At 35.9% G+C, this 13,104-nt stretch overlaps 1 long non-coding RNA gene across 13 annotated transcripts in view; it reads right to left on the bottom strand.

Annotated features, from left to right (window-relative positions):
* LOC138146092 (uncharacterized) overlaps positions 1–3,625 on the bottom strand; it is a 193,383-nt gene extending 189,758 nt beyond the window's left edge. For 2 of the 13 annotated variants that reach the window (XR_011164391.1, XR_011164394.1), the window contains exons 1-3: positions 2,817–3,624; positions 2,271–2,411; positions 1,518–1,716 (exon numbers count right to left, since the gene is read on the bottom strand). This is a non-coding gene — a long non-coding RNA (uncharacterized lncRNA). Of the gene's footprint in view, positions 1–1,517; positions 1,717–2,270; positions 2,412–2,816 lie in introns of all 13 variants that reach the window. The other 11 variants (XR_011164392.1, XR_011164395.1, XR_011164390.1 and 8 more) reach the window with 10 other exon arrangements.
* Positions 3,626–13,104: the final 9,479 nt, after the last annotated feature.

The following is a 13,104-nucleotide window of genomic DNA, read 5'->3' as shown; positions in this document are numbered from 1 at the left end:
GGGGGTGGAACGGGGGGGATATAGAAATAGAAAAAATCCATCAATAACCACTTAAAAGTGATCCTATGAGGAAAACTCATAGGACTATCATAGTCAAATTCTGAAACCCCCAGTTCAAGGAAAAAACGTTAAAAGCATCAAGATCAAAACAATTTAAATATGATGGTGCCACAATTATAATTACACAAGACCTACCAACTGAGACAATAAAGGACCACAGATCTTGGAACACAATATATTGAAGAGCAAAAGAATTGGGGCTCCAGTCAAAAATATCATACCCTGCAAAGTCAAGTATCATCCTGAATGAAAAAAGTGGATATTTGATAAACTCTCAGACTTTCAAGACTTTGGTTAAAAAAAAAAAACAACAACATCCTGAACTTAATAGAAGATTTGGCATACAAGAACCAAGAGAAACATAAGGCACATAAAAAAGACTTATTATAAGTAATTCATAAGGACAGACTGTTTACTTTTTATACATGTTAAATGTATGTCTAAGATTCTTATTAATAATTGGGTAGCTCATAAGAAAGATTAAGGTAAACTTGAGTATATGAATTTAAAAAGTAAAACCATTTAGGAACTGCTGAAAAGAGCAATTATTTTATACAAATGAGGTGCAAGAGGAAGAATCCATACAGAGGAATTAGATGGGGGAGGAGGGCATACACACACACACACACACACACACACACACACACACATATTTAGAAGAGCATAAAAGTGTTCTAAATTCAGAAGAAATAAAACAGCAGTGTCATAGGGAGGGAGGAGAGGACAAGGGAGGGATCTTTAGATGGGAGGTGAGGGAATAGGTAAAAAGGTAGATATACAAGGGTGTTTAGTTTTATAAGAATGGGAGAATAGGGGAGGGATTCTTTAAGGGGGGAAGGCAAGGTAGTGGGTAGAAGTAAAGTAAAGGAGGCAGGCAGGATGGATAGGAAACAAGAGATGCACAAATATAAAAACAAAGATCAGGAGTAAAACAGGGCTTGGGAAAGTATATGTCTACATATGTATGTATATATGTATATGTGTATGTATATATCTATAGCTAGAGATAAACATATCTAAACTTCATAGCAGCCTTGGGGAGGAGAAGGAGAAAAAAAAACTCACAAAGAAGCAAAAAAAGATGGACAATTCTCAACACAATGTGCATTATTTATCATACAATTTTCTTGAAATGAAAATTTATTGTTACATATTTTGAAGCCTCTCTTATGTTCTGCTAAGCATACGACATGCCTTTTTTTCCTTCTTTGTATTTAAGTTCTAATATTTAAGCTTATGATATGTTTGTGTTTCTTTTCTCTATTCTGCATTTCTGTTCTGGGCTTTGAGTCTCAAATTTAAAAATTATTTTTAAAAAGTTATCAACCCCATCAGTCACCCTAAGGCAAGACTAATTTTGTATTAGTTTCAGCTCTGTTGGGAATAATACAAATGACCTCCCCACCTTCATTCTCCATGAAGATCAATATCATCACAAGGGTAATGTCTTAACTTACCTGTGAATTAGATGAGTGGGGGAAGTTGTGCAAAGCTGTCATCCTCACTCTCTTCTCCAGAGTCATCAAAGTCCAGCAGCAAGACAAAGGTCAAGATGATAGCAATGTCCCAGGATGTAGTGGGTAACCTTGGCCTTTCTAAATTAAGGTCTTTCCTAGGTCTCAGTTTGTCTGAGGCCACACCATTCAATGAGGAGGTCTAGGTAAGAGTTGAGACAAAAGATGACTCAATTTACCATCACAAAGATATCTGGGAGCAGGAAGACTCTCACAATTTCTGATCAGAACAGAAAACAATTGCTATGTATTCATTCTAAGCCATCAAAACCTAACAGTTAGCCACAGAGGCTTGGGCTGGGGCATCCATTGGCCTTTCAGTGTGAGCCAGAGTGATTTGAGTTTTAAAGTGGAGTGGAGTCGCTTTTTAAAAGCTTATCTTTTCAGAGCTATATTTCAAGAAATCAAAAATGAAAACCACACAGGACAAAAAGTAAATTGTTCTAAGCTTCTTGGGGAGGAGGGGAAGCAGGGTGAGGAAAAAGAAGAAAATAGCATTCCCTAACTTCTGCTTGAATTGGTAGGTTGGGCCCCCAGAGGGCTGTGAGTACTACTCTCAGATAACACGGTAAAACAGTTAATATAAAATATTCTAAGAACCTAGTCACTCCTTTCCCACAAATATAACCTCCATGGGAGTAGTAAGCTTAAACTTAAACCACCATAATGATAGTGAGGCACACATATAAGAAATACATGCAACAAGGTTAACTCAAAACAACTGCTCTTGGAAGCTCTTCTCTCTGTGTAGAGAATTCATACTGAACCCTTGTTGTTCCTCCTTCATTCTCAAAGACCAAGGACGTCATCAGGGTGATGTCTTGATTCTTCTGTGACCTGGATATGAATGGGCAGAGATGTGCAAAGTTGTAAGCTTCACCCTCTCCTCCAGTGGCAAGACAAAGGTCAAGACCCCAGGCACAGGTAAAGGTTAAGTAGATGAATTTGAGGGAGATAAAAAAACTACAGGCTTCACAGTCTTTAAGCAATCTAACCTCTCTGAAAAGGATAATTAGCAGGATCTCTGGGAGCTGGGGAGAGCAAGGAGAGGGACTGGCAGGAGAGAACTACACGTAAATACAGTATGTGGAGAAGCAACAGTAGTGGAGAAATTGTGGTCATAAGGAGAAAAAGATGTCAACTTTAGTAGAATCCTTTAGAAGGCGTGGGGAGGAAGGAAAGTGAGGTGGTAGTAAGTGAGGGGTAAAGGTAGAAAATTAGAGGAAAAGATGGGTATCTTACCTTGTATTTATGTTGTATATGGTTATGATGGGATTGTGATGATGGGGTTATGGGATTTGTGCTGGACCCCTACAAGGAAAAGACCATGTCTTTGGGAACTGAACTCCTAAAAGGCCCTAAACTTTCCCACACATTTCTACCTAGATAATAATCTTTTTAACTTCCCTTGTGCTGGGGTTCTCCAATCACGATCACTTAGATCACTTATCTCCCTTCATAGTCTACACCTGGCCTACCCCAGGCTACTTGCCACTCCTTAATGATTGATCTCAAAAACAGCTAAGATGTTTTTAGCTGTTCTAACTTTTCACCATAGCCTTAGGCTGATCAGAGGCAGAATTATAGGGAGAAACAGACAATTTTCTTGGTCCTCTAAACCATATTGAGACCAGGCACAAAGTTTTCCTTTTCTATTCTTGGAAACTGAGCTTCTCCCAGTTCTGTAAAAGATAACCTAGTTGCATATCTCAGGGAAGTCCCACTGAGTCCGGCTGCTGAGGCTGAGGATCTGGTGGCTATGAGGTCAGAAGAGAAGGGGGATCCAGTAGACATAGGCATGGGGGCTGGAAGTTGCCCTGTACAGGAGGATCCTGGGATGTGGTAAGCCTCAGGAAACCAAAAAGATGTCTGTAGTTTCCCCAATTGTCTAATGTCCTGAGAATTGAGAGAATCCCAATTCTCATAAGCTTGTGGATAGAGCATCTGTCCTCTATGAAGCAGAAGGTGCGCCCAGGTCCATGGCTTCAAACCAAACTGCTGAACCAAAATCCTGGGAGCCTAAGCCTCAAAAAACACCTCCAAGCCTTCCTAGGTGCTTGGAGAGTGATCTCCAATGATAGAGCATGAAAAGGAAGAGGAAGAGAGAGAAGAGGCTTACATACTTTCCAGTCTTGACTTGAGGAAGGCTTGGGGGGAGGGGGGGTCAGGCAATTCCCTGTACAGGCCACCAATATGTTGTGGTTTGAGGTGCTGGGAACCACAAAATGCAAGGGTACACGGGGTCTGCCTTGAAAGAATTCAACCACCCAAGTTTTCTTTTAATTAGAGTAATGAGGCTTTATTATAATACCAGTTAGCTGGGCAAAATTCCTAATAAAGCCACCCAATATTGTGTTGCCAATAGAAGCGGGTAAGATTCTAGGAATGTGTGCAATTTAATGGGGGTAAGATTGGTACTTTTATACAGAAAAAGACTGAGAAGATTTGGGTGGGATTAAGGAGTGACAAGTAAACTAGAGTGGGTCAGGTGCAGACAACAAAAGGAGTTAATTGGTCAGAGAGCCACAGTGAAAGAGCAGTTAAAAGGATTATTTAGTTATATAGGTAGAAACGGGAAAAATTCAGGGACTTTTAGGGGCCCAGGTCCCAAAGGCATGGTCTTTTCCTTTTAGGGTCCAGCATGAATCCCATAATTTCATCACCATAACCCCATTATGACAACCTGTGAAAGAGCAGAGAAAAGAGAGAAATGCTTCCTCCCTTCAATGATCATGATAATTGGCAAGTAGAAGACAACTGAAGGGAGAAAGTATATCCCCTCCCAAATGAAGTAAAGGCCTGAAGTGGACAAAAGGAAACACAATGCCTTCTCTCTCACCTGGTCCTAGATGATATAATTTGTGTTCCATTGTGTTTTCACACTTCTCCTGGACCCACCTCCTACTACCAGTGCACTGACAAGACTATACTTGATTGAAACAGACTATCTATATGCCCCTTGTCATGGGGTCCCACACTACACAGGGTACCTGAGATCAAAAGTGATCACCATCTATGCCAACCTAAAGTTGTCTCAGTATAGTGACCTTAGTCCCTCCTACTTTGGGCTATCTTTCACTAGTAATTGTAATGTCTAAGCTTTATCATGAACTCACATTTAGGACTGAATAATTAGGACTTATCTCCCCTTATCTTCAACCAACAGTATCCCCAGAATCCCTGCATGGGTGGACTATATTTGATAATAATGGCACCTACCTCCCAGGGTTGCTATGAGGATTAAATGAGATTATAATTGTAAAGCACTTAGCACAGCACCTGAGAGTAAGCACTATGTAATTGATAGCTATTATTAATATTATCCCAAGGTCTATTCTAGCTATAGGTTTCAATAACTCTGATTTGTTGCCTCTATTTCCAGCCAGTTTATACATGCACACAAATTCACATATATACCCAGAGTCACTCAGAAAGAAAGACCTAACAATTCAGAAGTAGCTGAATATATTTTAGCATATTAAATTTAATGGAATTCCACTGAGCTATAAAGAACAACAAATATGGATAATTTAAAGATATGTGGGAAGACTAATTTTAAATTATTTCAGAAAATAAAAAAGCAGAACACCTTGAACATAGTAAGTACTTAATAAATGTTCTTTGACGTGTCTTGACCAAAAGAAACAAATAGATAAAGAAGGATATAGATATAATTGTGACTACAACTATGTAAATGAGGACAACTTTAACATCCAAAAATAAATCATGTAAAATATTAGAAAACCTTAATACTAACTTATTTTAATACCTTTTCTTTTTGCAAAACATTCATTTCCCAATATCCCTTCCTCATCTCTAACCTGAAGGACAATTCCTTTTAACAAAGAATTTTAAAAGAGACAGAAAAAAGCAGTATGACCAAACTAATCAGTGCATTAATCAAGTCTAACAGTACATATTCTGTGTTCCACCTCTGCAGTCCCCTACCCCTGCAAACAAACAAAAGAAAAAACAGGACATTCTCATATTTCTTCAGCCAAGCTTAATTATGCAACATGCAGTTTTCATTTTCATTGTTATCCTTTTGATTTATGCTGTTTGGGTCATTTTATATATTGTTTTCTTTGTTCTATTTACTTTGTATCAGTTCATGTCTTCCCAAGCTTCTCTGAATTCTCCATATTGATCTCATCTTGTAGTGCAGTAATATCCCATTACATTCATTTATCACACTTTGTTTAGCCATTCCCTAATCAAAGGAAATCTACCTTGTTTTCATTTCTCACTACTATTAAAAAAAATGTTGCTATAGATGTTTGGAAATATATTAAGTTTTTCTTTCTCTCTTTAACCTTCCTGAAGTGTATGCCTAGCAAGACTACTAAGTTCCTGATCAACGTTTTTAATAGTGTTTTTTAAATAATCCAACATGTATTTTTTTTCTCTCCCTTCCCATTTCCCTGGGACAGGGGAGGGAGGAGAAAGGAAGAGAAAAACAAAAACAAATATGCATAGGAAGCAAAAATTCTCATACTGGACAAAATCCAAAAATATTTCTTTCTGCATATTTAATCCACCACCTCTCTTTATCATTGGTCCTCTGGAATCAAGGTTAATCATTGTATATATCAAAGTTGTTAAGTCTTTCAAAATTGTTTATTTTTATAATTTTTGCCATTATATAAACTGTTCTCCTCGTTCTACTCGCTTCATTCTGTATCAGTTTATGTAAGTCTTCCAGGTTTCTCTGAAATCATCTTTTTCACTGTTTCTTACAGCACAAAACAATTTCAATACTTTCATATATCATTATTTGTCACTCATTTCTCAATTGACAGGTACCCCATTAGTTTCTAATTCTTTTCTACTACAAAAAGAGCTACTATAAATATTTTATACAGATGAGTCTTTTTCCTCTTTGATCTCTTTAGAGGTCTAGATCTAGTAGTGGGATTGTTGGGTCAAAGGGCATGCACAGTTTAGTAACCTTGGGGGGCATAGTTCCAAATTGTTTTCTAGACCAGGTTTACCATGGCTCTATCAACAGCTCATCAATATGCCTTTTTTTCTGATAACTCCCTAACTTTTGCCATTTTCTCTTTTTTTTTTGTCAAAGTTGACAGTCTGATGAGTATAAGGTAGAACCTCAGAAATTATCTGGAACTTTTTTTTTCATATGCCTATATATAGCTTGTATTTCTTACCTTGAGAACTACCTACTCATGGCCTTTTGCCATTTGTCAATTGGCAAATAGCTACACTGCAATGTTGTAATTATGAAAAACAATTTGGAACTGATTGAAAACCAGAGAAGGTATGGAACAGATTAGTCTAATGTTCAATAAAATTAGACCCTATCAATTGGTATAAAAAATAATAATGAAATTCATTTGGAACCAAAAAAAAAAAGCCTTAGAATTTCAAAAGAAATAATGAAAAGAAATGAGAACAAAGTGAATCTCATAGTGCCAGATTTCAAACAATTCTATAAACCAGTAATTCTCAAAATAATTTGACATTAGATAAAAAATAGTGATTGATCGATAGAACAGACTAAGTATACAGCATACAGAAGCATATGTATCTAGTACTCTGTTGTTTTTCGATTATGTCTGACCCTTCATGATTCCATTTGGGATTTTCTTAGCAAAGACATTAGAGTGGTTTGCCATTTCCTTCTTCAGTTCATTTTATAGATGAGGAAATTGAGGGAAACAGGGTTAAGTGACTTGCACAGGGTCACACTAAGCTACTAAGTGTTTGAGACTAGATTTGAACTCAGGTCTTTCTGACCTGATAGAGTGCCCAGTACTCTATCTACTATTCCACCTAGCTCTGGTATTTGATAAATATAAAGACCTTAGCTAGTGGGATAAGAAATAGGGGTTAGACCAACAACTTATACTATCTACCAAGATAAACTAATGGATATGTGACCCAGATGTAAAAGATCACATCATGAACAAATTAAAGTAATAAAAAAAGAAATTACTTTTCAGATCTGGAGGTGGGGCAGAGAGAATCACAGAAGATAAATTGGATTAATTTTGATTATAAAAATTAAAAAAGACTTTGCACAAAGAAATCCAAAGCCATTAAGATTAGAAAAAAAAAGCAGTTAAGTAGGGCAAATATCTTTATAGCAAATTACTCTGATAAAGGTCTCATTACCAAGATATATAAGGACTACTAACTTCTAAAACCAATACAATTCTACCAATTCCTTTTAACATATAGAAACTACTTCTAATATAAGGTGATATTATTATAATATATATTATATTAATTATTATAATTTATTACATTTAATATATAATTATACTATAACATATTTAATTAAATATATTTAATATATAATTATAATATAACATTTTATTAATAAAATACAATATTTTATTAATATTATTACATTATAAATATATCAGTCCCCATGAATCTTTTTTTGGTTGCTTTCCTTAGTATTTTCAGAGATCTATCACTGTGGGATAGATAGCGACTTATATGACATGTTAAAAATTTATCATTTGTTTAAAGGAAGTGTTACTATTAGTGTGAATCTTACTTCTAAGAATAGATTTATATTGATGTTGAATGAATGAATGAAAATAATTTACTAAAGACTTACTCTGTGCAAAACTACTAATTACTACTTACTCTGTGCAATACCCTACTAAGTATTAGGTATACACATAGATAAGCAAGACAGGCTGTTAGAAATGAGTTCATATTCTAATGGGGTATAGAAAACATATAGGAAGTTTCACAGCTTCAAGATAGAAAGGCCCCATAGTTCTTAGGATAAAGCAGAGGTCAATGCATCTTCTTTATATCAATTTCTGACATTCAACCATTTAACATGCCAATGTTTCATATTTGGTCTGGGTCAAATTTGAGTAACAGTTCCTATTGCTTGAGAATGTGTCAGCAGCTTCAGTTTATAGAAATTGAGTTAACCAAAGGCCTCATTTATACTCTCTCATTCATTTATGGGGATCTTCCACCGATTGTATGTGGTGATGGAAAAAGCACTGACTCAAGAATCAGGAGACCTAGATTTGAATCTTATCTTTGTCATTTATTAAATGACTAGAGATGGGCAAGTCACAACCTCTTTGTGCATCTTTCAAATAAGGGGCAACAATCCTTGCAGTACTTAACTTACAGGTTATGAATGATTTTGTAAAGAACTGTTAAATATTTATCATTTCTAATCATGATTAACTGATCCCTCCAAGTCCCCCCAAAATTAACTGGACCTCAGTACAACAAGGTGAAATCACTTTAAATCTATGATGAAATCACTTTAAATCTATGATGAAACCACTTTAAATCTGTTTTGAAACCAGGATGAATTTTCTGATTTTGTTTTTTTCGGTTGCATCCAATTCTTCATTGACCACATTTGATGTTTTCTTGACAAAGATATTGGAGTGCTTTGCCATTTCCTTCTCCAGTTCATTTTAAGATGAGGAATGTGAGGCAAAAAGGGTTAAATGACTTGTCCAGTTGTGTGTCCAAGACCAGATTTCATCAGGAAGATGAATTTTCCTGACTTCGGGCATTGCATTACTTAACTGCCCATTTTTTTCTGCATTTAAAACATTATATTAAATTCAAAGATCTATGACAAAAGATGTACACTCTCGTGGCAGTCTATATCCTAAGGCATCCATCCCGTGAAGGTTGGAGGTAATGAACCACTGTTATTAGAGAGACTCTGAAAGATAAATTGGGTACAAATTTCAAACAATACCAAGCAGCAGATGATACCTAAACTCTGTCTTTAGCAACGACAACAAAAATAAAGATCATCTAACAATATTTTTTTTTCTTTTGTCTTCTTCAGCACATGGGGAAGAAGCAAAAAAAGACATAGAGAAGATACAAAACAGAATCAGGGAAGGTGGGAGAGCAAATTCAAGAATTTTCCTCCAGTTAGCTAGGAAGTCTAGGCTCTAGAAGGATATTCTCACTAGACTAGAGGTGAAAAGTCATCCAAAGGAACTTTCAACACCAACTTACCAGATTTGTTCCAAGAAGTACTTTTGAATAAGTTAAAAGAAGAAGAAGAATTAACAAAGGAACATTTTAATTAACAAATTAATCCATGAATTAGATTAAGAATGATAGTAAATTGGCAATGTAACCCTAGAAGTGTTACCAAGAAAGGGATAGAATTATACTAAAGTATTTGTGCTTTCCCTCTTTAATCCATATTTCATGGATATCAAAATAATCTTTCTAAAGCATAGGTCTGACCCTATAATTCCCCTGTTAAAAACCCTTCAATGACTCCCCATTGTCTATAAAATGAAATATCAATTTCTCAGCTTTGCATGTAAGAAAAACATGACCTACTTTCATCTTCCTTTCTAATCACATTTCTAGTCTAGTGCTGCTTTTCATAATCTCTATGATCCAGCCAAAATGTTCTAATAACTATGCTTCAGACTTTATACTCCAATTGCCTTCCTCTGTACATGGGCATGAGCCAACATCCACAATGAGAAAACATTTCTTTTTCATTTCTTCCTCTAAAAGTCACTGACTTCCTTCAAGGCTTGTGGGTAAACCTCCATGAAGCCTTCTATTAACCTCCTCCTTGATGTTTTCTCTCTCAATTTCCGTTTTAGTTTGCTGATTTATATACATATTATACTTCCCACCTACCTGCTTAGTAGAATACAAGCTCCTTAAGGGCTCTTTTGTTTTTGTCTTTTTCAATGTGATGTAGTGGATAGAGAGACAGGCTCGGAATGTACATTTCCTGACATATGTTAGACAAATCTCTTAACCTTTCAGCATCCCCACCAACTTCCTAAGAATGTATCAGTAAAGGAAGCTTAAGCTGAAGACTGAGAACAAAGAGGAATAGAGTGACAAAGACAGAGAGAGAGAATGGAATGGCTGCATGGAATTGCAACCGAGAACTGCTGGGGAAAAATGGTTTTAATGTCTTATTTGCTGTGCCCAAGAGAATCATTAAAATTCCAGCAGTATAGCCCAGTTCCCATACTATGACCCAGCTATCCAGCTGAGTGACTAAGATTTTTTTTTGGCCAGTAGACAGAAGGCTTATAAAAGCAGAGAATTTACTGACTTCCTCTCCTGCATCTGCAGAGTGGCAGGAGAAAGAACAGAGAGATTGAACTTCACCTTTGGGGACTAAGAGGTCATAATCACCCTTAAGGTGGTTATGATTTATATTCAACGTGAAAGAGAGAAGAAAGAGTAGTTTATAAGAAAACACATGAGCTATGTGCAGCTCCTTCCATGGCACCCTATAACATGGAGAAAGAGACTGTGCCTATCTATGCTTGCTATTGCTTACTATCACTATGCTTTTCCTTAATAAACTGGTGTGCTTTACTGGCTATAATAAGAAGACTAAGCAATTAGTTATCACCTGGATCCAAAAGATAAAAGTTTTGGGGAATAGGAGTTCTGTTAAGAGTTAAGCAGGACGCAGGGCAACAAAAAGGCAATGCTGGAAACACTGTTATGTCCATAATGCTGTTACATATAAATTATTATTATTACAACTCCTTTCACCCACAATCATTCTAATTGGTTCCTCTGACTGAAGTAACTTTTAAAACAGCATTCAGAGTAGAAAGATTTTTGAACCAGGCAGGACTCAAGACGTGCGTTCTAGTATCGTTTCTACAAGACCCATTCCTTTGTCTGAGCTTTGGTTTCCATATCTAAAAAGTGAGGTCAGACCAGAGGAGCTCTGAAGTCTCCTCTAGCTATAACATTCTTTGAGTCATGGTAGCTAGCTATGGAGAAGTTATCTTACAAGCAACAGAGTTTCTTTGAGGAAAAGGAAAACACATTCATATTTGTAAAAACTAGAAATAAACAGTTGACTCCAAGATAGCTTTTTTCTTTAGGCAAAATGCCTGTTTTCAAAAGAAAAAGGAGTTATTTTGGTAAGACTGAGGCGAGTTGCAACAGAGTAGATAATACAGTCCATGAAGGTTAGCATGATGAATAGGAAATGCCTTTTGAAGGGGGTGAGAAGCACCACTTATTAGACTAGAGGAGTGAGAGAAAAGAAAATCAAATATCAGAGATTAAAAAGGGAAAAGTGACAAAAGTCAAGAGAGGACTCCATTGCAATGTGTTAGCAATAGAGACAAAAATAAAATACCTTTTTGGATTCCTGGATAGCAAGAGCCAGAAAATGAGAAAGCAGCCTTATAATAAGGGGAAATAAGAAAAGTAAAAGATTATACTCATATTACAAGTTTGAATGAGGGGCAAAATGGTCATGCAAATAATAAGAATTGAATGTACAAAAGATCATTCAAATTTTTACTATAACTAGAATTAATGAGCCTGTTGACCATCCATTCTCAATCTGAATGAGTATAGAAAGTACAGGGGGAAAATGTTAGGAAGCACAGACTCAGGTATTCAGTGATTACTTGAGCATGTTATCCAACCTTTCTGTGCCTCAGTTCCTCCAACTTAAAAAACTGAGATAGTGACACTGACTCCACAAAGAGGTCACAAAGATCAATAGGGAGTTAAAAGGTGCTCTAGAACAATGGTATCAAACATGCAGCCCACAATACTCTCAACTGCAGCTCAAAACAGATTAAAATGTAATTGAGAAATGCTTAACAAAATAAATAAAAATACAGTAAAACATATTACATTTTAAAATTAAGTCAATATGCAGCTCACAGGGATCCTTATGTGTTGTTTCCTATCCTAGATTTCTGGACATTTGATACCACTGCTGTACGGTAGGAAGACATCTACCACCCAGCATGGACAAAGCACATTATTATGTGATTTTAGGACACTACAAACCCATCCCTTACGCCCTAATCCAGGAAAAGTTAGAGTTATTCCATAGATTTTCCAAATAACTGAAACTTATCTCCATAAGTGCCGAATCTCTTAACTGTCTTTTAAACATTCTATATGAAGATGTGCATAACAGACTTCCTTGCCTTCTTAAACAGAAGACACTTAGCAAGAGTCAACCTTTTATCAATAACTCCAAGTCTTAATAATGATAAATAATTATCAAAGTCTGTCTCTGAGACTTATTACCAATATGACCTTGGGCAAGTGACTTAACCTCTGTGACCTTTAGTTTCTTCATCTATAATACAGGGATAATGATAGTTCCTACCTCCCAAAGTTGTGAGGATCCAAATCAGCTAATATACATAAAATTCTTTTGACAACCTTAAAGTGTTATAAAAATGTGAGTAAATGATTGTGCATAGCATTGTATTATTCACATAATGCTAACTGTGCTTTTTTCAGTTAAAAATGGGAATTATTCAATCAACCAGCATTTATTAACCATCTGTTATGTGCCAAGCACCATGTTAACTATAATTTACTGAAATTCTTATAATGAAAGCATTAGCACTGCAAAATTTTCACATTCTAGGATAATTTTTCCTATAACTAATGGGAACTTGTCTTAAAAAAAATGAACAACTGTGAGTAGGTTATATTTACTTCAGTAATTCAAGGATATTATTACCATGATTTAATGAGTATAGTTTTGAGAATTTCCATGCCTAAAAAATTCATTACCTTA

This window comes from Petaurus breviceps, unplaced genomic scaffold (genome assembly GCF_028583685.1).
Source record: "Petaurus breviceps papuanus isolate PSGF00001 unplaced genomic scaffold, PetGlider_PUasm1.0 90752, whole genome shotgun sequence".
Lineage (NCBI taxonomy): Eukaryota > Metazoa > Chordata > Mammalia > Diprotodontia > Petauridae > Petaurus > Petaurus breviceps.
The sequence above is the reverse complement of the archived record's forward strand: the minus strand, read 5'-3'. Positions and strand labels throughout refer to the sequence as shown.